General features: G+C 47.9%; 1 protein-coding gene across 1 annotated transcript in view; it reads left to right on the top strand.

Annotated features, from left to right (window-relative positions):
• The window catches only part of LOC119162950 (muscle calcium channel subunit alpha-1-like), a 1,445,695-nt gene that overhangs the window by 558,961 nt on the left and 861,720 nt on the right, over window positions 1–25,014 (top strand). The gene's annotated exons all lie outside the window — the stretch shown is intronic.

Raw genomic sequence — 25,014 nt, 5'->3', positions numbered from 1 at the left:
TGACGGTTCTATCTACAGTACATAGTGCTGAAATGGCGCGATTCATTGACAAAATGGGCAAAGAAACCCTGAAGCCAGAAGTTATACTTGATTATAACCATACAATGGGAGGAGTTGACAGAGCAGATCAGATGCTGGCGAGCTACTCAGTGCCACGGAAACGAAAAAAGATCTCCTACAAGAAGATCTTCCAACACCTCTTGGATGAGGCGACCTACAATTCATTCGTTCTGTACCAGAAAGGAGGAGGCCGAGCATCTCATCTGGAGTATAGGCTAAGGCTTATTGATGAGATCATCACGAAGTACTCTCCCAACACCGGCACCAAGAAGAAAGGACGGCCAGGGCGCCCCCTGAACGCAAAACGGTTTGGTGAGCGCCACTTTCCATCGCACATACCACCAACAGAGAAGAAGCATGAACCGACACGCCGCTGCGTAGTCTGCTACATGAAGCGAGATGTAAATGGCAAGAACATCCGCAAGGAAACCAGGACCTGGTGCAGGTGGTGCGAGAAGGCTCTCTGCGCAGTGCCGTGCTTTGAACGCTACCACACGGATGGTAGCCTCAACTAGCTTCAAGTGAACTATCAAGAAATTGTTTGTTTTCTGCAAGGCAATTCAAACCCGACCCGTGCTTTCTGGAGTTGCAGAAATTAATTTGTGAATACACCAGAAATGCCCCAAATATAGGGTATTATATGGGGTAAAGAATGACCAATTAAACATGATTATCGACTACAAACAATTTTCGCAAATATTTTTGTGTTTTGAACACGTTTCTGAAGCATATCACATCATTAAAAAATTTGGCCATATTGGTGCGTAATATATTTGTTTAATGAGCCCTTAAGGGGTTAACGATCTTAAAGCAGGTACGCACGAATGACAAATTTTTGAACCAGTCAATAGAAACATTTCGCCAATTTCACGGCATTTACTCTGAGAAAACTGGGAAGCAAGCCAGGACCGTATCTCCCTTCGTAGTTGCCAGGTGTCTTACCGAAACTCTCGGGGCTGGATACAAGGTAACCAAAATGGCTAGCGAAGACCTCCCCCTCGAAATTCGGGACAAGGAACAGTTTAAAAAGCAAGATGGCCTCTAAATTTTCGGTGACCTACCGATCACCGTAACACCACATAGATCAATGAACATAACTCGAGGAGGGGTATCTGATGCAGACTTACTTGACCTGACCGAAACTAAACTTTTGGAGAGGTGGACGAGCCAAAATGTGACCGATGTACAGATAATTGTCATAAGAAGAGATAACAAAGAAACACCAAAGAAACACTTAATACTCACGTTCACTTCCAGTCGACCGCCGGAATACCTTAACACAGGGTGCACGCAAGTAACACGCAAGTATCGTTGAATTTCAGTTCATCTGTAGACTGCGTCCACGTAACTGCGAGAGGCTGGATAGGTGGGGCCGTATAGATGCGCTTAGAACCTGACAGGCAAGAAATTTATTCTAATTCTCCGCTGATGCTCATTCGCGATAGCTATATTAAATTGATCTCTCTGCGTATACCTGAATGCTTTGCGCCCCAAAACACACCGAAATAGAAAACTGAGACACACGAGCGAACATGGCTGAAGCGTGCATCCTCGGGCACCTCAGCAGTGCTGCTTGGAATGACGTTTATTTCGGAATCCCTGTTCTGAAAAAGGTCGATCGAAGCAAAAATAATTCGCGACGTTGCGAATCGCGGGGATTCCAAGCCCTAGATTATCGTATTGAACCCGAGTCGACACTTTGTACGGCGACGACAGCAATACAGGTGTGCATGACTAAATGTGTCTGCCTAGCAGACTAAATGTTTGTGGAGCAGCTGAGCCTGACGTCAATCTTTTCTGTTGAGAAGTGGTCAGCTGTGGTGTGATCTGGAGGTGACCACGAGATAGCACCACTGCTGGTTCTCCCAGCGCTAAAAATGGCAGGATTGCTGGCCTTTTTTGAATAGTGCTAGATCCTAGTAATATAAATTAACAAAAGAGATAGTTATTCATCCCTCAGTTGCGTTTTAGGTCGTGAATCGTTGCTGCAGGGTCTATAGCTAGTCACTGACGCAAAAATCTAGGCATGAGTAAACTTGATGTCAGTGCTTCTTGAAAGAAGCATGGCGAAGAGTCTCACCATTTTATGGACCTACATATGCTGCGGAGGTGCGTCAGGGGGCGCCGCCGCACCAGCCCTCGTCACTCCTTCGGCCCGCGCATATATAGCAAGCCGGCGGTTTCGGAACCTGCCCTCAAGGCGGCCTTAGTCCAGACTAATCCGCCTACTCGCGAAAAGAGACCGGAGACTCCAGGATTCTCAGGTCTCAAGGCCTCGTCTCACCAATTGAGACCCGGAATTCGGACTACCAGCTCGCACGTCCGGGCAACCAGTGCCTCCGAGGAGGCAATGGATACGTCGGTACCCTTGGTGCCGAAAGAGTGGCGTGGCTCCTTGGAGCGCGCCAAGAAAACTAAAAAGCAGACAACAGGGCCTAGTGACGGCCCTGTTACTTGAGCTTAAACTCCCGCCTAAACAGCCACTCGCTTTTTGTACACACAACACTACTTTGCATTCGCCATGAACACTCAAATTACATATCGGAACGTCAGGGGCCGTCTCAGAAACTTCGACAACGTCCAAGAACTTTTACACGAACACTCACCAAAAGTGCTGTGTGTACAAGAAACACACCTAAATTGAACACACCAACTTTCTCCATAAATATGTTATTTTCCGAAAGGACCGTGATGATACCATGACATCATCTGGAGGTGTTGCCGTTATAGTGAATGAAGGGATTGCATGCACACACTTTCAACTCAGATCGTCTCTTGAGGCAGCGAATGTTCGAGCTGTGCTTTTCAACAAACTGATCAAAAATTTCTGCTCTTTACGTACCTCCGAGCTATCACCTACATAAACATGACTTCCACTTCTTGATATACGAACTTCCGGAGCCTTTTGTTCTTGGAGATTTGAATGCGCATAGCAGGCTATGGGGTGACTCTCGTTGCGACGCGCGAGGTTGACTGATTGAACAGCTCCTTCGGTCGCTGAGTGCATGTCTTCTGAATCGAAAAGAACCAACCTATTATAATCTCGCTAATAATACCTACTCCTAAGCACAGTATCTTCGTCTCTTGTACAATAGCATATCATCATAGTGTAGTATCTTCGTCTCTTTTAACAAGCATAGTATCATAGTATAGGCCTAAGCATATGCATTCATCTCTTGTACCTCTACTTCAGTGGAAAGTCATCAGTAATCCCTACGGAAGTGACCACTTCCTTGTTGTTTTGAGCACAACTACAACAACTGAGTGTCCACCACGGGTTGCCAAAGGGCTCATAAACAGAGCCGACATGGAAACAGTTTTATACCAACGTTCGTTTAGGTTGGAGTGACATATGTACTTTGAGCATTGATGCTGCTGTCAACTACTTCAAAGCGTTTTGGATTGATGCTGCAACAAGTTGAATCACACAAACGAATGGACACCCTTGAAAACGACGTGTGCTGTGGTGGAACTCTGAATGCTGAAACGTGCGCAAACAGCAAAAGAGAGCATGGAAGTTGCTTCGGAAATCACCGACAGCTTTAGGAAAATAAAGTCTCAAGCCAGGAGAACGCGTTGGCAGGCCAGAAGAGAAAGCTGGCAGAAGTTTTTTGTTGGGGAGCAATTCATATACACAAGAGGCTAAAGTCTGAAACATGATTGGTAGGGTAGCAGGAAGACAAGTACACTCACTCCCACTCGTAAACACACAGATCAGGTGGACTTCACACTTCAAACGGGTATCGAACTCGTCACACTATACTGACGTTTTCAAAAAATACTGATTAAGAATAGAAAACGGAAACTCGAACACAAATTTATTAGATACGAGGCATATAACCAAGCTCTCAGCTTAGCTGAGCTCCAAACATTTTTAAACTCCTGCAGTGATTCCGACCCAGGTTCTGGCCGTGTATGAAATGAAATGAAACGTATGAATTGTCAAAAACCTACCAATCGAAACACAACCTTACTTTGTTTGTACAATGCCATCTGGTTCTGAAGTGCTATCTCTACTTCCTGGAAAGAGGCTATTGTTATTTCCTCTTCCAAACAGGGCAAGGACCCTTCTTCAATTTCGAGTTATAGGCATCTTGCATTTACAAGCTGCCAGTGCAAACTTTTTGAAAAAATGATGAACTGCCGACTTGTACATTTTCTTGAAAGAAACAATTTGCTCGACCAATGCCAATGCGGGTTTCGAGAGAGTTGATCCACCACCGACCACCTTGTTTGCATCAAAGCACAGATCAGAAACGCATTCGTTCAAAAGCAATCATTTATCTCTGTGTTCCTCGATATCGAAAAGGCATATGATACAACATGGTGCTTTGGAATATTAAGAGGCCTGTCCCACCTTGGCGTGCGTGGCGAAATGTTCACTGCAATCAAAAGTTGCTTGCCGAACCGGGCAATCCGCAATCGAATAGGCAGCGTTCTTTCCCAAACATTTGTTCAAGAAACAGGCGTGCCACAAAGTGGAGTATTTAGTTGCACACTTTATTAGTATGAAAATGAATTCTTTAGGCTGGTCCATCCCTCGCATTTTGTTTTATTGAATAATTGTCGACGACATTCAGCTTGGATTTAGATCTTGCAATCTGGCCATGTGTGAGCGCCAGGTTCAGCTTGGTTTGAGCTAAGTCTCTGATTGGGCCGTATAAAATTGGTTCGGACTGAATGCACAGAAAATCACGTGTGTCTTGTTTTCTAGGAAGAGAGGCATTCATTTTAGACCTGATATTCAACTGCATGGGCAACGTCTTTCTGTTATTACCGAACGTAAATTCTTAGCTTGAGAAGCTACAAAAAAGGTTAGCTTGGTGCCTAATATTGGGTGCCAAGCTAACATTCACACCATATATCAAGTATTTAAAAATCTAGTGCATAAAAGCCATGAACGTTCTAAAAGTGTTCTCGCGCACTACGCGGGGAAGTGACAAGAAGTGTTCAACGAATTTATATAAAAGCCTCATACGTACCAACCTAGACTACGGGGCAATAGCTTATCAGTGTGTGACATCTACTGCCCTTAATATCTTTAGTCCTGTTCATCATCAAGGCATCCGCCTCTCTACGGGTGCTTTTTGCAGTAGCCCTCTGCAAAGCATGTATGGGAAATCGAACGAATGGTCACTCCACCTACAGATTGATTAATATGTGAGGTTTAACGTCCCAAAACCACCACATGATTGAGAGACGCCGTAGTGAAGGGATTCGGAAATTTCAACCACCTGGGGTTTTTTTTCGTGCGCCCAAATCTGAGCACACGGGCCTAAAACATTTCCGCCTCCACCTCCACCTACAGCGATGTTACATGTCTTTGAATATTATCTTAATGTAAACACAGACAAGGATTAGCCATCACATTCCACAATTATTGACATGTCAAGCCTTGATGCGTTTGAGAAACGGCCTTCCTTGAGGCAGCCCTACTCAATCTGTTTGAGGGGCCTAGCGAAGGAAACCGGTGTGCCACTTGAACGCCGTTTGATGGCTCCGGCAGTATGCCTGCTACCGTGGCAGTGGCAGACGATAGATTGCGACATGTCTTTCTTGGAGGTTACGAAGCATGCACCAACTCCACATAGACATACTTCCTAGAACTACGACAGAAATACACATGTCCTGAGTTCTTTACGGATGCTTCAATGTCCCACACTTTTGTCTCGTACAGAACCGTCGGTCCATCCTTTTCGGAAGCTGGCGTTCTGCACACTTACTCAAGCATTTTCACCGGCGAAGCTTCTGTGATAATTGCAGCCGTTAAACACATAAAAACAAACAAAACTACAGAAGGCAATAATATTGTCACGGGATCGTGACGTGGCCGAAGACAGGAAACTTCGTGTTGGGATTTAACTGTTTATTTGGGCGAACCTGTACCCGGTAACCAGAGAAGGATTGGCCACCCTGGTGCAGTATCTGGCCACTACCTCCCACATGCTTACGTCAAATAACTCACGGCCCTCAGTCCCCAGCAGCTGCGAAGCAACTGACCACGGCGGCGGTCAGATCTGCAACGCAGCAGAGGGTGCTAAGAATCTCTGGATCCGGACAGGCCGCCATTGGAACCTGAACTTGGCAACGTTTAATGCTAGAACCTTATCTAGTGAGGGAAGTCTAGCTGTACTATTCGAGGAGCTAGAGGGTGTTAAATGGGATATAATAGGGCTCAGTGAGGTTAGGAGGACAGATGAGGCCTATACGGTGCTACAGAATGGGCACGTCCTTTGCTACAGGGGCTTGGCAGACAGAAGAGAACTGGCAGTGGGGTTCCTAATTCACAGAAACATAGCTGGCAACATAGAGGAATACTATAGCATTAATGAAAGCACGGTAGGTATCGTAATTAAACTAAATAAAAGATACAAGATGAACGTAGTACAGGCTTACGCGCCTACATCCAGCCATGATGACGCTTCAGTTGAAAGCTTCTATGAAGACGTGGAATTGGCAATGAGTAAGGTAAAAACACAGTATACTATAGTAATGGGCGACTTTAATGCAAAAGTAGGGAAGAAGCAGGCTGGAGACCAGGCAGTAGGAGATTATGGCATCGGTACTAGAAACGCCAGAGGAGAGCTACTAGTAGAATTCGCAGAACGCAATAATTTACGGATTTTGAATACCTTCTACCGAAAACGAGAAAACCGCAAGTGGACATGGAGGAGCCCTAATGGCGAAAATAAGAACGAAATAGACTTTATAATGAGTGCATACCCTACAATCGTGCAGGATGTGGAAGTGATTGGCAAGGTACGATGCAGTGACCATAGAATAGTACGGTCTCGAATTCGCCTAGACTTGAAGAAGGAACGACAGAAACTGATACGCAAGAAGCCAATCAATCAGCTAGCACTGAGAGGGAAAGTACAGGAATTCAGAGTGTCGCTGCAGAACAGGTACTCGGCTCTTAGTGAGGAAACCAACCTTAGCGTCGATACAATGAATGATAATCTGACGAGTATCATTACGGAGTGTGCAGTGGAAGTTGGAGGCAGGGTAGTTAGACAGGACACTGGCAAGCTCTCCAAGGAAACGAAGAACCTAATTAAGAAGCGTCAAATTATGAAAGTGTCAAGTACAACACACAAAATAGAACTGGCAGAGCTTTCGAAGTTGATTAATAGACGTAAGGTATGCGATGTAAGAAGGTATAACATGGAGAGAATTGAACACGCTCTGAAAAACGGAGGAAGTGTCAAAGCATTGAAGAGGAAACTTGGGATAGGCAAAAGTCGGATGTATGCACTAAGGGACAAAGAAGGCAAAATAACTACCAATATGGATAGGATAGTTAAAATAGGAGAGGAGTTTTACAGAGATCTGTACAGTAGCCGTGACTACCACGATCTTAATACTATAAGAAATAGCAGTAACCCAGATTACACCCCACCAGTAATGATAGAAGAAGTCAGGAAAGCTTTGGAGAGCATGCAAAGGGGCAAAGCTGCTGGTGAGGATCAGGTAACATCAGATCTGCTGAAAGATGGAGGACAGATTGTGTTAGAAAAACTAGCCACCCTGTTTACGAGGTGTCTCCTGACGGGAAGAGTACCAGAGTCTTGGAAGAACGCTAACATCATCTTAATACATAAGAAAGGAGATGACAAAGACTTGAAGAATTACAGGCCGATCAGCTTGCTCTCTGTAGTATACAAGCTATTTACAAAGGTAATTGCTAACAGAGTAAAGAAAACATTAGAATTCAATCAACCAAAGGAACAAGCAGGATTTCGAACAGGCTACTCAACAATTGACCACATTCATACTATCAATCAGGTAATAGAGAAATGCTCAGAGTATAACCAACCCCTATACATAGCCTTCATAGATTACGAGAAGGCGTTTGATTCAGTAGAAATATCAGCCGTCATGCAAACACTGCGGAATCAGGGCGTAGATGAAGTATATATAAACATTCTGGAAGAAATCTACAGGGGATCAACTGCTACCATAGTGCTTCATAAAGAAAGCAACAGAATACCAATCAAGAAGGGTGTAAGGCAGGGGGACACAATTTCCCCAATGCTATTTACCGCGTGCTTACAGGAGGTTTTCAGAAGCCTAGAATGGGAACAGTTAGGGATAAGAGTCAATGGAGAATACCTTAGTAACCTGCGCTTCGCCGATGACATTGCATTGCTGAGTAACTCGGGGGACGAATTGCAACTCATGATTACGGAGTTAGACAAGGAGAGCAGAAAGGTGGGTCTTAAAATTAATCTACAGAAAACGAAAGTAATGTACAACAACCTCGGCAAGGAGCAGCGCTTCGAGATAGGTAATAGTGCACTTGAAGTTGTAAAAGACTATGTCTACTTAGGGCAGGTAATAACCGCAGAGCCGAACCACGAGATTGAAGTAACTAGAAGAATAAGAATGGGGTGGAGCACATTTGGCAAGCACTCTCAAATTATGACAGGTAGTTTGCCACTATCCCTCAAGAGGAAGGTATATAACAGCTGTATCTTGCCGGTACTTAGCTACGGAGCAGAAACCTGGAGACTTACAAAGAGGGTTCAGCTTAAATTGAGGACGACGCAGCGAGCAATGGAAAGAAAAATGGTAGGTGTAACCTTAAGAGACAAGAAGAGAGCAGAGTGGATTAGGGAACAAACGGGGGTTAAGGATATCATAGCTGAAATCAAGAAGAAGAAATGGACATGGGCAGGGCATGTAGCGCGTAGACAGGATAACCGCTGGTCATTAAGGGCAACTGACTGGATTCCCAGAGAAGGGAAGCGGGTTAGGGGGAGACAGAAGGTTAGGTGGGCAGATGAGATTAAGAAGTTTGCGGGTATAAATTGGCAGCAGCAAGCACAGGACCGGGTTAACTGGCGGAACATGGGAGAGGCCTTTCTCCTGCAGTGGACGTAGTCAGGCTGATGATGATGATGATGATGTACGCGGTAAAGGGAAAGTCTAATTACAGCAGCAGTCTTGCACAGATAGCAGTCTCGGACTGATAGCGGCGAACGCAGCGTCGGCCTTCGATCAACAACTGACAGGCGGCGAAGCGCGTCGGCATTTATACTCTTGCCGTCGAATGTTCTAGCGTTATCGCTGGCGGTGGCGTAGGTTCCAGAACAATCTGTACCGTTCGCACAGTGGGCGTGATCTTATCGAAATGATCTACTACAGTCCGGAACCTTCTCGAAAACTGCAGGCGCGGTTTGCGCTGAGAATCGTGTGGTGTTTTGGAACGATAACAAAAACTTGGGAAATGGAACGTGGCATTGCCCCCTCTGAAAAAAGGCATCGTCCCGATGCTTTAACTAAAGATGAAAGTACAATAATAATGCAAGAAAGTACAATGAATAAATTACGATACAACAATAATACAAAAAACACTGATTCAGTTTGTTAACGCGCATGAAACGGCTTGAGGCGCGCGACATGGATGACTTCAGGTCGCGATCGGCGTCGTTGAGAGTTCGTGATGCCGTCGGGGACAACCTCGTAATCAAGTGGGTCGAGACGTCGAACCACCCTGTACGGTCCGAAGTACCGTCGCAGAAGCTTTTCACTTAGTCCATGTCGGCGTATCGGCGTCCACACCCAAACACGTTCACCGGGCTGGTATTCCACGAATCGTCGTCGAAGGTTGTAACGGTGGCTGTCGGTCGTCTGTTGATTCTTGATACGGAGACGCGCAAGGTGTCGGGCTTCTTCGGCGCGTTGAAGGTATTCACTCACATCGAGGTTTTCTTCGTCGGTGACGTTGGGTAACATGGCATCGAGCGTCGTTTCCGGGCTCCTTCCGTAGACCAATTTGTATGGAGATATCTGCGTCGTCTCCTGCACCGCCGTGTTGTATGCGAAGGTCACATACGGAAGAATGGCGTCCCACATCTTGTGTTCGACATCGACGTACATTGACAGCATGTCGGCGATCGTCTTGTTAAGCCGCTCGGTGAGGCCGTTGGTCTGTGGGTGGTACGCTGTCGTCCGGCGGTGGTTTGTTTGGCTGTATGCCAAGATCGCTTGAGTTAAGTCGGCAGTGAATGCCGTTCCTCTGTCGGTGATAAGGACCTCCGGGGCGCCGTGACGTAGGACGATATTTTTGACGAAGAACTTAGCTACCTCGGACGCACTGCCTTTTGGCAGGGCTTTTGTCTCGGCGTAGCGGGTGAGGTAGTCGGTAGCTACCACGATCCACTTGTTTCCGAAAGGCGACGTCGGGAACGGCCCCAGTAGGTCCATACCAATCTGCTGGAAAGGTCGGCAAGGTGGATCAATTAGCTGCAGAAGTCCCGCTGGTCTTGTCGGCGGTGTCTTGCGTCGCTCACAGTCCCGGCATGTTCTCACATAACGAGTGACGTCGGTGGTAAGACGTGGCCAGTAGTACCTCTCTTGTATCCTCGCGAGCGTGCGAGAAACATCGAGGTGCCCTGCCGTCGGATCGTCGTGCAGGGCCTGCAGGAGTTCTGGTCGCAGAGCTGAAGGCACCACAAGGAGGTACTTAGCTTGAAGCGGTGAAAAGTTTTTCTTTTTTAGAAGACCGTTTCGTAGAAAGGACGACGCAAGTGCGCGCTTGAATACCTTCGGGACTTCGGCGGTCCTGCCTTCGAGGTATTCTATTAGGGCCTTAAGTTCCGGGTCGGCCCTCTGTCGTTCAGCGAAGTCGTCCGTAGTTATCGTTCCTAAGAAGTAGTCGTCATCCGGGTCGTCGGGTAGCGGTTGGTCGACAGGCGCACGAGAGAGAGAGTCGGCGTCGTAGTGTTTTTTGCCGGACTTGTAAATGACAGTAATGTCATATTCTTGGAGTCTCAGGCTCCATCGTGCGAGGCGACCTGAAGGGTCCTTCAAGGTGGCTAGCCAACACAATGCGTGGTGGTCGCTCACAACTTTGAAGGGTCTGCCGTAGAGGTAGGGGCGAAATTTCGACGTAGCCCAGATGATGGCGAGGCACTCCTTTTCTGTTGTAGAATAATTTGCTTCTGCTTTGGATAGCGATCGGCTGGCGTAACTAATAACCCTTTGAAGTCCGTCAGCCCTCTGCACAAGAACGGCGCCAAGACCTACGCTGCTTGCGTCAGTATGTATTTCTGTCTCGGCGAACTCGTCGAAATGGGCAAGTAACGGAGGCGTCTGGAGGCGATGTTTAAGCTCCTGGAAAGCGTGTTCCTGCGCCGTTTCCCACTTAAACTCCACGTCGGCCTTGTAAGGTTAGTGAGAGGATCGGCGATGCGGGCGAAGTTTTTCACGAACCGCCTATAATATGCACACAGGCCCAGAAATCGGCGCACGGCGTTCTTGTCAGTGGGCGGCCGGAAGTCCGCTATGGCGGCTGTTTTCCGTGGATTGGGACGAACTCCAGACTTGCTGATAACGTGCCCCAAAAACAAGAGCACCTCATACGCAAATATGCACTTTTCTGGCTTTAGTGTGAGTCCGGAAGTCTTGATGGCTTGAAGTACAGCTTCAAGGCGCCGAAGATGCTCGTCGAAACTTGAGGAAAACACGACGACGTCGTCCAAGTAAACAAGGCAAGTCTGCCACTTCAATCCTGCCAGTACTGTATCCCTAACGCGTTGAAAAGTTGCAGGCGCTGAGCAAAGGCCGAAGGGCATCACCTTAAACTCGAAGAGGCCATTCGGTGTTATAAACGCCGTCTTCTCTCGGTCTCTTTCGTCGACTTCGATTTGCCAATAGCCAGTCTTGAGGTTCATTGACGAAAAGTACTTGGCGTTATGGAGCCGATCAAGTGCGTCGTCTATTCGTGGGAGAGGATACACGTCCTTTCTTGGGATTTTGTTCAGGCTGCGATAATCGACGCAGAAACGTAGGGTCCCATCCTTTTTCTTCACTAACACCACGGGGGATGCCCATGGACTCTTGGACGGCTGAATAATGTCATCCCGCAGCATTTCATCAACTTGTCTCTTCATGGCCTCACGTTCTCGCGTCGAAACCCTGTACGGACTCTGACGGAGTGGTCTGGCATTTTCTTCGGTTATGATGCGATGTTTCGTGATTGGGGTCTGCTGAATTTTCGATGACGACGAAAAGCAATCTTCGTATTGCAGGAGCAGGGCCTTGAGCTGTTCTTGCTTATCGTTCGGAAGTCTGGGATTGACGTCGAAAGTTATGGGAGGGGCTTGGTGCCTCTGAGCAGGTTCCGCAGAATTGGCGATTGCGAAAGCACTGGTGGCTTCGACAATTTCTTCGATGTATGCGACCGTTGTTCCTTTGTTCACATGTTTGTACTCATTGCTGAAATTCGTGAACACAACCGTTGCTTTGCCTCCTCGCAGCTCTGCAATTCCTCTTGCGACGCAAATATTTCGGGTGACCAACAGATGCTGACTGCCTTCAACGATGCCTTCCAAGTCAGGTGATTTAGGAGCGCCGACTGAAATAATGATGCTTGAGTGAGGAGGAATGGTGACATGTTCTTCCAGCAAATTCAAGGCATGGTGACCTGACGACGTGCGCGGCGGTAGTGCTTCTTCTGTGGATAACGTTATCGACTTTGTTTTTAGGTTGATGACAGCACCATGGAGGCATAAGAAGTCCTTGCCAAGGATGACATCTCTCGAGCAACGCTGTAGGACTACGAAGTCTGTAGGATAAATACGGCCGTTAATGGTGACTCTCGCTGTGCAGATTCCTGCAGGCGTTACGAGATGACCTCCGGCTGTGCGGATTTCAGGGCCTTTCCAAGCTGTCCTAACTTTCTTTAACTTCGCGGTGAACGACCCACTGAGGACAGAATAGTCGGCTCCAGTATCGACGAGAGCGGTCACACTGTGGCCGTCGATAAGAACGCCGAGGTCGCTAGTTCGCTGTCTCGCATTACAGTTAGGGCGTGGCGTCGGATCACGGCTGCGTCGGCTTGTTCCGCTGCTTCCATGTTGCGTCATCAGGCCACCTTCGGTAAGTAAGCTTTCGCCGTCAGGGCTTTGCCTGTTTGGCGTTGTGTTCGGAAAGCTCCGTCGTGGCGTCGTCGTCGGAGGAGGATCTTCGGTAGTTCGCCGCACAGCAACCGCACCTCCACCGGTTGCTGCCCTTAGTTTCCCTGATACGGGCTAGGAGACCGGCCCCGCGTCAGGCCAGAGTACTGCCGCTGGTGCGGTGACGTGCGGCGGCTGGGCGACGGCGAACGCGAAGGGCTTCGTGGTGTCCACCGAGTTCCTATCAGGTAGTCGGCGATGTCACGCGGTCGTTCTCCTGGCTGTGGACGCGGTGCATTGACGGCGAAGCCACGCAGTCCCATCTGTCGGTACTGGCAACGGCGGTATGTGTGTCCGGCCTCGCCGCAGTGGTAGCAGAGCGGGCGATGGTCATGGGTGCGCCAGACGTCAGTCTTCCTCGGTGCACTGCGCTGGGCCGCTGGCGAACGGTATGACGTCGGTGGGGGTGGTGGCGGCGGTGGCGTCTGTCGACGGAAGTGCGATGGGGCGGCGTTTTGGCGCGGACGGGGGGAGCATTGTGGCGCAGTGCAGCGGCGTAGCTCATAGCTTCCGGCTCGGGCAGCGGTGCGTGGGGAATTTGAAGCGATTTCCGGACTTCTTCTCGCACAATGTCGGCGATCGAATCCCCTTGAGGGTGCGCCGAAGGCAACAGTTTGCGCAGCTCTTCCCGCACGATCGCTCGGATCGTTTCACGCAGGTCGTCGGAGTCACTGGCTTGAGCAGCAGCGCATTCTGGAGTCAGGCGACGATTATGCTGTCTGGTGCGCATGCTCAGGGTTTCTTCGATGGTGGTGGCCTCGGATACAAATTCTTGGACGGTGTTCGGTGGATTCCTCATCAGTCCCGCGAAGAGCTCCTGTTTGACCCCTCGCATGAGGAAACGAACTTTCTTTTCCTCAGGCATGTCTGGGTCAGCGTGACGGAATAGGCGGGCCATCTCCTCTGTGAAAATTCCAACCTTTTCATTTGGTAGCTGAACCCGAGTCTCGAGTAGAGCAGCGGCCTTCTCTTTGCGAGCGACGCTCGCGAACGTTTGCAGAAATGCGCCGCAGAAGACATCCCAAGTTCGGAACGTGGACTCCCGATTCTCTAGCCAGGTCCTTGCGGTGTCTTCCAGGTAGAAGTACACACGACGGAGCTTTTCTTCGTTGTCCCAGTGGTTGAGGGCGGCCACGCGGTCGTATGTTTCTAGCCAGGTTTCCGAGTCTTCAAACGATGAGCCATGGAACGTTGGTGGTTCCCTGGGTTGATGAATGACGATCGCGGGCTGGGACGCTCCGGTTGTCATTGTCGCTGCAGTCGAGGTCATGGTCTTGGTCTTCCGCGCCTTGTCTTGTAGAAGGCCGTACTCCGGTGGGAGACCTTGCTGTCGGCGGCTTGTTCGCTGCTCTTGGTTGGCGTCGGTGTCTTCTTCGCGACGGGGGCTGGGTTCACGGCTTGACTGGGGCGTCCGGTACATGAACGAAGCAGCACCTCCACCAGATGTCACGGGATCGTGACGTGGCCGAAGACAGGAAACTTCGTGTTGGGATTTAACTGTTTATTTGGGCGAACCTGTGCCCGGTAATGGGAAAGTCTAATTACAGCAGCAGTCTTGCACAGATAGCCGTCTCGGACTGATAGCGGCGAACGCAGCGTCGGCCTTCGATCAACAACTGACAGGCGGCGAAGCGCGTCGGCATTTATACTGTTGCCGTCGAATGTTCTAGCGTTATCGCTGGCGGTGGCGTAGGTTCCAGAACAATCTGTACCGTTCACACAGTGGGCGTGATCTTATCGAAATGATCAACTACAGTCCGGAACCTTCTCGAAAACTGCAGGCGCGGTTTGCGCTGAGAATCGTGTGGTGTTTTGGAACGATAACAAAAACTTGGGAAATGGAACGTGGCAATATATACAGATTTCCTATGCAAAGTAAAAGCTCTGAAATCTTTTACAAAGCACTTGTATGCGTTATTCGCTCTTACGTACAGATCTACTCATCGATGCAGCATGTTGTAGTCTGCTGGGTGCCAGGACACCACGAATCAAAGAGCAATGTTCTGGTGGACCAGCTAGCTATATCCGCCAACAAAACCGCTACGTATACATCGATACCATTTACTGCACTTGACTTGAAACCTTTTCTAAAACGGAAGCTCGGGGGTTATATTGGCAGAGTATGCAAGACACACACACCGGTAATAAGTTGCATGTCATCAAGCCACAACTTGGTCATTGGCTGCCAGTTTTAAAATTATGCCACACAGAAGTAATCCTTACGACGTGATAAGAACAGGATATACACACACAACACATTCATTCCTTTTGTCCTCGGGCAATCCACCTTTGTGTGACAGATGTGGAGAAACACTCCCCGTATTTCACATTCTAATCCAGTGTAAAGAATTAGACACGCTGAGAAGACAATGCTTTAAATTACCCTACGGACCACAGATACCACTTCACCTTGCAATGTTTGTGGGTAGAGAACCACTTTTCACACATAAATCCTTATCGGCATTTAAATGCGAAGCATTTCTCAGCGAACTTCAGCGACTTTGTGCGTATCTATCTATCTATCTATCTATCTATCTATCTATCTATCTATCTATCTATCTATCTATCTATCTATCTATCTATCTATCTATCTATCTATCTATCTATCTATCTATCTATCTATCTATCTATCTATCTATCTATCTATCTATCTATCTATCTCTCTATCTCTCTATCTCTCTATCTATCTATCTATCTATCTATCTATCTATCTATCTATCTATCTATCTATCTATCTATCGAACCGCCTACGACATTCAGCTCTCCTGGCCGTTTCGCTAATGGTGTTGGTGCCAAATTTAACATAACATGACTGTATAAAGAACACTTTCGACTAGACATAACATGAAAATCATGACATGTATGTCATAAATGTCATGATTTACAATTTATATTCCTGTAGCTCTTGTGGTGATTTCCTTCACATGGCATGTTTAAAAACTGATATGGTATGACATGACTGCATGGCGAACACAAGCGACAGACCCTAACAGGAAAATCATGACATGCATGTCATGTAACAACATGACTACATGCCACGCTCATGATTTGCTTGCGGCCGTTTCACTAGCGTCACATATAGCAAATATGGTATTACATTACGTGAATGGATGACGAAGGAATGTGATTGGTGCAAACATGATAAACATTCCATGCGTGTCATGTAACAACATGACTACATGTTACGCTCATGAAACACTCGCTTCCCTTTTGATGACTTCACATGTATGAAACTAGGTATTACGTGACGCGAACGCACGACACAGGTAAATGACACATACAAACATTACATTCACGGCATGCGTTTATGTAACAGTATGTAACAGCCACACTTATTAAGCGCTTGCAGCCCTTTCGCTAGCTTTACATATGTTAAATTTGGTATATTGTGTAACTTTAATAGATGACGAATGTGTGTGACTGGTGTAAACATGATAACTATGAGATGCGTGCCGTGTAAGTACATGACTAAATGCCACAGCCAAGGCGTCATTACGTTTCGACGTGACGCGGGACGCGTGCTCAACGGCGTTCATTTCGTCCGGTCACGCCGGCGTTGCCACGCCAGGCACCGGTGCTGCCATATAGTCGCCGGCGGGCGCCACGCTGTGTTGTTTTGACGCGTGAGCAATTCAGGGTGTCCGGCATCCCTCCGTCGTGAAGAAAAAAGAGGCGCAGTGTTGTCACGGTAACACATCCGCGCGAAATGCAGCATGTCGCGATTGGCGCCGGTTGCCGTCGGGCAGCACCGGCGGATGCTGGTCCAGCCGGTCGCGCCTGGCGTCAGACTGTAGAGTTCTCGCGTTTTCCTAACGTAGCATTGCTGTGCCCAGCTTGCACGCGCGTCAACGCTACATTGGAGTATGTTGGGCCCTTCATGATACGCTCGCGGTCGTTTTGCTAGCTCCACATATACCAAACTTGGTGTTGCGTGACGTCGATGAATCACGAAAATCTATGACTGGTGCAAACTTGATAATCCTGACACGCATGTCATGTAAGAACATGACAACATGCCACGCTCATAGCGTGCTCATGGTCGTTTCGGTCGCTCCACATATTGATTTGTGGGGTTTAACGTCCCAAAACCACCATTTGATTATGAGAGACGCCGTAGTGGAGGACTCCGGAAATTTTGACCACCTGGGGTTCTTTAACGTGCACCCAAATCTGAGTACACGGGCCTACAACATTTCCGCCTCCATCGGAAAAACGACCCATCCAAACATGATAATCATGACAGGAAAGTCTTGTACGGCATCACCTGCCTCCATATCGTAATGTTGGGCTGATTTTAAAGCGACATATCATCCTTTTTCATTCGTGCTTCGCATATCGTCGATTCCCACTGTACGTGTGATCTGCCATTTTTTTTTTGAGAGACGTCCGTACTTTTTCCCGTCGTACACTCGGGCAATCCATAGCACTACCTTTTCATAGAGGTCTCCACTACGGTGGCTACGCTGAACAAACCACTTGCCTCACGGCCCTTGGACGCAAGTGTGCGAACGATTGAGGCACTTGTGCTAATGCCATACATGTTCACCATAGTTTTTACAAACATTTGTCTTCAATTACCACAACAATTTTAAAGGCATGGTCATGATTTTATTACTTCTGTGTTTTTACCCGCCTTAATGCGAGGAATTTTAAGGCCCTTACAGAGCCGCTTATCACAATCATTCTCCATATCTCTAGTACCATGAACTGACGCTCTTTGGCTATGAAATGGCGCAAAACATCAAACATCATCATTATTTCCAAATTCTGCTCACCATCATGGCCGTAACAAGGTGGGTGCAGTAAATGTTAACTTATAACAAAAACAAGTACAACGAATTGTCATAAAGACAGAACTAGGAAAAATACATATTCATCCAGGACAAAGAAAATATTTTGAAACGCTCTTTATAAAGGCGCACATACATATATTGTGATCGTGATCGTACTGTATGCAATATGAAGAAACTACACGATGTATTTTTGAACAAAATGGCAATGTACATATAATACTATAGCCATAATCAATGTTCATGGCATATTTTTAATAGACTTTTCAAAACTTTTTATGCTCTTTGAATTCAGGGCCGGTACCTGCAACTGATTCCACTCTTTTATTGTTTGTGGAAAAAAGATTGCGTTAACACATCAAGATTGCAATTTTGAACCAAAAACACAAAATGATTGCATGATCTGACGTTGCTACAGGGCCTGGGAACAAAATAATGTTTATTTCCATTATGAAGATGTCCTTTTGATAGCAAAAAAAAAGGTTTAGGTCGACCAGCTTTCAGGCGTTCAGCCAGCGTAGGCTATTCAAGCAACCGAAGCATTTCAGAAACGGAGTACTCTCGGAAATAACGCAATAAAATTAGCCTTGCGGCTTTCTTCTGTATTTTTTTCAATCTGATTTATTAATCCTGATGAGAAGGGATCCCACTCTGCACTGGCGTATTCTAACGTTGGCCTTACGTAAGTCAAATGCGCAAGCAGCCTATCAGATGGTGTTGCTAGCTTAGTTTGCGGCGAAGAACCATGACGTTTTTTTGTTTTTTTTCTGCAGCTGCACAAATTCTGTTCACGTGTGGCTTCCAACTTACGTCATTTGAAATTATTAGCCCCAGGGATTTTGTCAAGTCTGCTTCGTTTAGAGTTATGGAATTCATATTATATAACATCTGATTACATGTTTTTTCTGCTCGCAACTCTGAGCATTGGATTCATTAATTTTCATTTGCCATTTAGTGGCCCATCCTTACACAGCTCCAAGAGCTTGCTTGAGTGATGCCTGATTAATCTGGTTATTGATTTCACAATATATTAGCCAATATTCTGCGAACAACCTGACGGTTATGTTGTTGAAAAATTGATTTGCTTCACAAAATTGAACAAACACAAAACAGACAGGAAAGAGTGCAGTTGCTGCGCTTTTTGCTGTCTCATTTATGTTATGTCGTCATTTATGTCACGATCAATACCATTTATGTCAAAAAAAAGCTGTTGTTCCAGAATGGATCGTTGAGGTACATCTAAAGTTCTGTTTAGCAGATCCGATTTGTTACCGTTTATTTCTACGTGTTGTGTACCACGTGTGAGGTATGAGCGGATCCACGCTACAGCTTTATAATTTGTATTCCTTTCCATTAGCTTATTTATTTAATTGTTGTGAAAAACACGGTCCAAAACTTTCGATAAATCTAAAAATATGGCGTCGATCTGTTTTCTGTTACTCAGTGCAGTCGAACAGTCATTGTTTCTACCAATTGTGTAACAGTGGATACGTTCCGTCGAAAGCCGTGCTGATTAGAAAAAAGTACGTGATGTCGCCAATAGGAGTCCATCCTGCTTGAAGTTGTAGCGGATTGGACAAGCTAATCTCGACGCATACCTTAGCTCACCTAATGTTATTTGCAGAAGCGACAACAGTGCAAAACTCTCGATTGATTAAGATCAGCTGTGTTTAGGTGATGGCAACACGATGGTCGTTTCACTGGCAGCAGCGGCTTAGTTTTCATTCATTGTTGGGTCACGTGTGCGCAGTGAATGTAGCCGTTGGGTGAGCGTGTATGTTGGCGCCATGCAAACACAGGAGGAAGAACCACACAAGACGTTCTTCCCTCTTCTTTTGTGCGTTCCTGCACTCGCTGTAAAAACACGAACTACCAAGTAGCATACTTTTTGATCCCTTCGTACTATAGCCTTACTTCGCGCAACTTGATTTTGTGGCATTCAGTGGTTCACTCTTGCGGAAAAACTGCGAATTATAGACACTGACACTGCCAGAGGGGAAACACGTTTCGTTCCCTTTGCATGCATTGTCAACGGTCTCCACTCGCTGGAGTCGGACAAAACGTATAAAATATTTTGTATTGATTCTGAAGTTTTCTTCACTGAGCATCTGGAGCTCCTCTGCAATGGTCACTGTCCTAAGAAATCAATACGTGTTGCCGACTTGCCACTCAGGAACCAGAATGACTCTGGCATCATTGCCCTTTTTGGCGACCGCGGAATGGAATGGAGACAACGCTTGGAGGAATGTAATGGCAATGAATTTTTTTTGTGGAAATAGAGCACTTTTCCTCAACACGTATTTTTCAAACATCCAACTTTAATAAGTCAAAACCTTGAATTGAACAATTCACATAGCTCTACAATATAACTTAGCATTGAGATAGTGCAAAATCGCTCTGCTCACTTTATTACATACAATTATAATCCTAGACGAAGAAAGTGCTTAACAGCGCAAACGACCGGAGAGGATAGAAGAGATGAGAACATGCAGCACCAACCAGCCCAATTAAGCACCTTGATAAACTTATAATCGCAATGCTAGTGTCACAGAAATGACAGCTCCTCGTAGTAGTAGTAATAGACTTTTATTCAGCCAAATTTACAGGCCGAGCATTTCGACCGCTTGTGCGATCAGTCGACGCTGTTCTTCTTCCCCTTCGGCGCTGATCCAGTTGAGCCAGGAGGTGATGGAAAGGGATGGGGGAGGGTAATAGCTGGATTGCTGAGCAGTTGGGCAGTAAAACAGGCAGTGTGACAGGTCAGCGTATGGGGAGGGACAGTTAGGACAGCAGGGCTTAGACCTATATTTATGAAGGAAAAAGCGAGAGGGGGTTATCAAGCAGTTCAGTTGGATGTGCCGTAGAGTTCGAGCCTCGAGCGGAGTGAGTGATGGATGAGGGGGAGGGTAAAGACGCTTGTCGAGCCGGAGCTGGAGATATACCTCCTTGATAGTGTGACGCAAGGAGATCTGCCCATTGTTATTCGCGGAGCTCTCACTGTCTTCCGAAGGTGTGGGCCAGAGAATGAACGGTGCCCGGTGCAATGTATCGCGGGCAAGCTGATGAGCTAGCTCATTGCCGTTAATACCCGAATGCCCAGGAACCCAGCGGAGGAAGACAGTGGAGGGTTGAAGAGCAGAGGCCGCTTGCTCGACCTCCTGAAGAGCTGAAGGCAACGTGTTGTTCTGTTTGTGACGGATGGCGGCGTGAGAGTCGGAGTAAATCGTGTACTCGGGGAGAGAAGGGAGGGAGGAAAATGACTGCATGGCGTGGACCATGGAAAGGACCTCGAGCGAAAGTACATTTGGCGGGTGTAAGTATGGCCCGCTGGTGTGCGTGTAAGGTGCCGAAAGGTGTGGATGGTAGATAACGTAGCCACACGAGCCCCGAGGAGCCATGTATGTGGCATCCGTGTGAGCCCTGTGTAGAGAGACGAGGAGAATGATGCTGTGCTGCCGCATGACGCCGGCCGGCGTGAAGAACGGGAGACATATTGGATGGAAGGGGAAGGATGCGAAGGTAACAAGCAGCAGTGCTAGCGGCAGAAGGCAAGGTGGGAACGGAAACGGGAATGTGAGGGATACCGGCTTGGGCTAATAGCGATTGGCCTTGACGAGTGAGAGAAAGACGGGCAATCTGAGAGTCGTGGTGCAGAGAAATAGGAAAACGTAATAGATGGAAGAGGCCTGTGGCAAAGAGCTTAGTCGTAGAGGCAGTGAGAGGGAGGTTTAGAGCTGCCTTGTAGAGACCTAATAGAGCTCTTTCGAGTGTGTTGAGTTGCGTCTCGGTGAAATGAACGTAGGGTACAAAGTACAAGAACTTGTTATGGGCAAGCGCATGTGAAACCCGGCACGCATGAGCCTCGTGGAGCCCCGACTGCCGAGTGACAACGCGTCGCAGGAGGTGGGTCACCGAGTGGCAAGTCCTCACAGCGTGATGTAGGGCCTGTGCGTTCTTTGTCACGTGCAAAGTGAAGCCAAGAACTCTGCATTGCTGAGCAGTGGTGATGAGAGAGCTAGAAAGATGTAGGGAGATGAGGGTATTGTGGAGCGCTGGTACGCAGACCGGTTTAGCAAAAGTAGTTCACATTTCTGCTGTGCAGGGGACAGAGCAGCAGTAGCGAGAAAGGAAGAAATAAGGTCCAGGCCACGTTGCAAACTATCCTGCACGGGGCCGGGACTTCCAGACGTACACCAGAGAGTGATGTCGTCTGCATAAAAAATATGGTGAAGGTCAGGTATTTGGGACAGTTGGGAGGCAAGTGGGACCATAGCCATATTAAATAGAGTAGGGGATAGTACGGCACCTTGATGAGTGCCGCGGGTGAGGGAGTGTGGGTTAGACAAATGAGTATCGACTCTAAAGCGAGAAACTCGATTGGAAAGAAATGATCGGATGTAAGAATACATGCGGGAGCCACATGACAGGAAGGAGAGCTGAGCGAGTATGTGGTTATGACTCACGCCATTGAATGCCTTCCGTACATCGACGGTTATAAGCGCATGGATCTGACTACGAGAAGGTGAAAGAAAAGTATGCTGAAGGACGAGGAACATGTCCTGCGCACAAACGTGGCGTTGGAATCCAATAAGAGAAGGAGGGAAAAACTCTTTCGCCTCAATAAAATCAGACAGTCAAGTCAAGGCCATTCGCTCAAGACTCTTGCTAACGCATGACGTCAAAGAGATAGGGCGAAGGTTAGAGAGAGATGGAGGTTTGCCCGGCTTCGGAATTATGCAAATTAGAGATCATGTCCAAGAGCTTGGAAGACAGCCGCTGTTCCATGCTTCGTTGAATGTGTGTAAGAGAAATTCCTTTGCGTTGTCGGGGAGATTACGTAATGTAATATATGTTATCTCAACCTCACCGGGTGCCGAGCGGGTAGATTGAGTGGCTAAGGCAGCGTCCAGCTCCCTGAGCGTGAATGGGCGGTCCAGGTCTGGGTTAGTTTCGCCACAGTAATCTGGGTAGGAAGGTGTGAGGGGGGGTGGGAGATACAGAGATTTTAAATTTTCAAACACACCAGATGGAGTTCCTTGAGCGAGAGCTTTAGCCAGGGTGGGAGGAACGGCAGGCTTAGTACCTAAGAGAGACCTAAACAGAGACCATGTAGAGCGCGAGTGTAGTGCGGAGTCAGGGCCGTCACACAGCGTGTCCCAACGAGAGTGCTCGAGAGAAGTGCCGTAAGCGATTATCTTAGCCCGCAGAGCATCAATTCGGAAGAAAAGTTGGATGTTGTGTGGCTGGGAGCGGAGAGCGCGTTTCAAACATTGATGACGTCGCCATAAGCGGAGGAAGTGAGGATCAGGGTCAGGAATGGGAAGTTGAAAACGAGCGCGGTGACTACAGGTTGTCATTGCTGCGGAGATACGCGACGTCCAGTCGTCGTAAGTTTTAAATTAGTCAGGCAAAAGGGTATCATGGGATGCTTCCCAGTCTGTGTGAGCGACTCGTTGTTTCCGCCTATTGTGGGAAAGAGGGGAGGTGATGTGTATGAGAAAGTGATCACTGAAAAAATTTTCAGCGGACACCTGCCAGTGAAAAGGAAGGGAACTGTGAGAGAACGTGAGATCGGGTGTAGTGGAACACTGCGAAACAGTGCCCGCTCGAGCAGGGGTGTCTGGAGTATTAAGAAGGGTGAGATGGCGTTCGTGGGCGAGGCAGTGTAGAAGGCGACCTGTTTTGAGTGTTTGGGGGTAACCCCAGAGCCTATTAGGAGCATTAAAGTCACCCCCCAAGGAGGATATTGGTGGTCGATGGAAGGCAGTGCAGGAATTTGCCAAGAGCACTAAACAAAGAGGACGTGACAGGGGGGTTGTAAAATGGCATCAGAGCGAGAGTAATACGGGTAGATGATTGGTAATAGACCGCACCAACTGTTTCAGGAGGGGGAGGGTACGTCTAGTGGTTCAACGAGAACGTCATTGCGTACATAAATGGACGCAAGTGGCTTCCCGTCGTAGCGTGATATGCACGGTAGCCCGGGACGGCAAGGGCCACCCGAGTCTCCTGTACATGGATAAAATGGGGTAATGTTTGGCAGGTGAGAAGATATTGGTGGAGAGGGGTCCTATTATGACGAAAGTTGCGGCAGTTCCTCTGCAAAATATCGAGGTCCTTTTCATGCACCATCTAGGTTTTTGAAGTAGAGGAAGCGCCTACCCGTGCGCGTTCCTTCTTTTTTGCCGGGGGAAGCGACTCTTGCAGGGAGTTAAGCATATAGGTGAAAGAGTACAGTTGCTTAGTTCGGGTTTCGAGGGTCGTAAGAATCCGGACAATTGAATTTTCCAGCTGGACCAAACGAGTGTGATGCGCAGTGGTGGTGGTTTCGACCATGTCGGCCAATTTGGTTACACGGGAGCTGGAGGTCGGGGCGGTGAGTGTGGTGAGTTGCTTATTTAGCTCCGTGAGTTGAGAGGTAAGAGAGGATGTGGTAGTTGCGAGTGTCTGCGTCAGTGCGAGTATTTTCTGTTGTAGCTCATCTGAGACGCGTTGTTGCTCGCGCTGGTTGCGCTCCAACATAGCCAGTCGCAGATCGAAGGAGCGGCTCTCGTTACTTAAAGATGGTGAAGGTGTGTTTGATGAAGAAGTGCACATGGGAGGTGTTCCCTTAACCTTAGCGGCGTATGAGCCCGGGGGGGATGTTGCGGGAGGTGATGGGAACTCATGCGCTGAAGAGGAGGGCGGTGAAGGCTGAGTGGCTCGGCGCATGGCTGTGCGACGGAAAAAAGCTGCTTTGGCGCAGTCGCGTTGCTTAGCTAGAAGGTAGGGGCAGGTGGAGTCGAGAGATGAGTGGGTGTTGGCTTGGCAATGGATGCACCAGGGTTGGGCTCAAACGTGAGCATCGGGATCTGCTGGTAGAGGAGACGCACAGCGGTGGCACTTGGCCGGAACGCTGTGTTGGGGGCATTGATGAGCACGGTGCCCTATAGCAAGGCACCGAGTGCAAGTGGGGGGCTGGGGTTTATGTGGACGGCATCGGAAAGAGACGCATTTGAAGTATACAAAGCGAGGAATGGTGGTTCCAGCAAATTTTATGAGGACGGATTCAGTGGAGCCCATCATACGTGCAGCGAGTATATCTGAAGTAAAAGATTCGAGGTCATGCAAGGCCCCGCCGTGGTGGTCTAGTGGCTAAGGTACTCGGCTGTTGACCCGCAGGTCGCGGGTTCAAATCCCGGCTGCGGCGGCTGCATTTCCGA

This window comes from Rhipicephalus microplus, unplaced genomic scaffold (genome assembly GCF_043290135.1).
Source record: "Rhipicephalus microplus isolate Deutch F79 unplaced genomic scaffold, USDA_Rmic scaffold_13, whole genome shotgun sequence".
Taxonomy (NCBI): Eukaryota; Metazoa; Arthropoda; class Arachnida; order Ixodida; family Ixodidae; genus Rhipicephalus; species Rhipicephalus microplus.
Note: the sequence above shows the minus strand (reverse complement) of the source record. Positions and strands in the feature narration are given on the sequence as shown.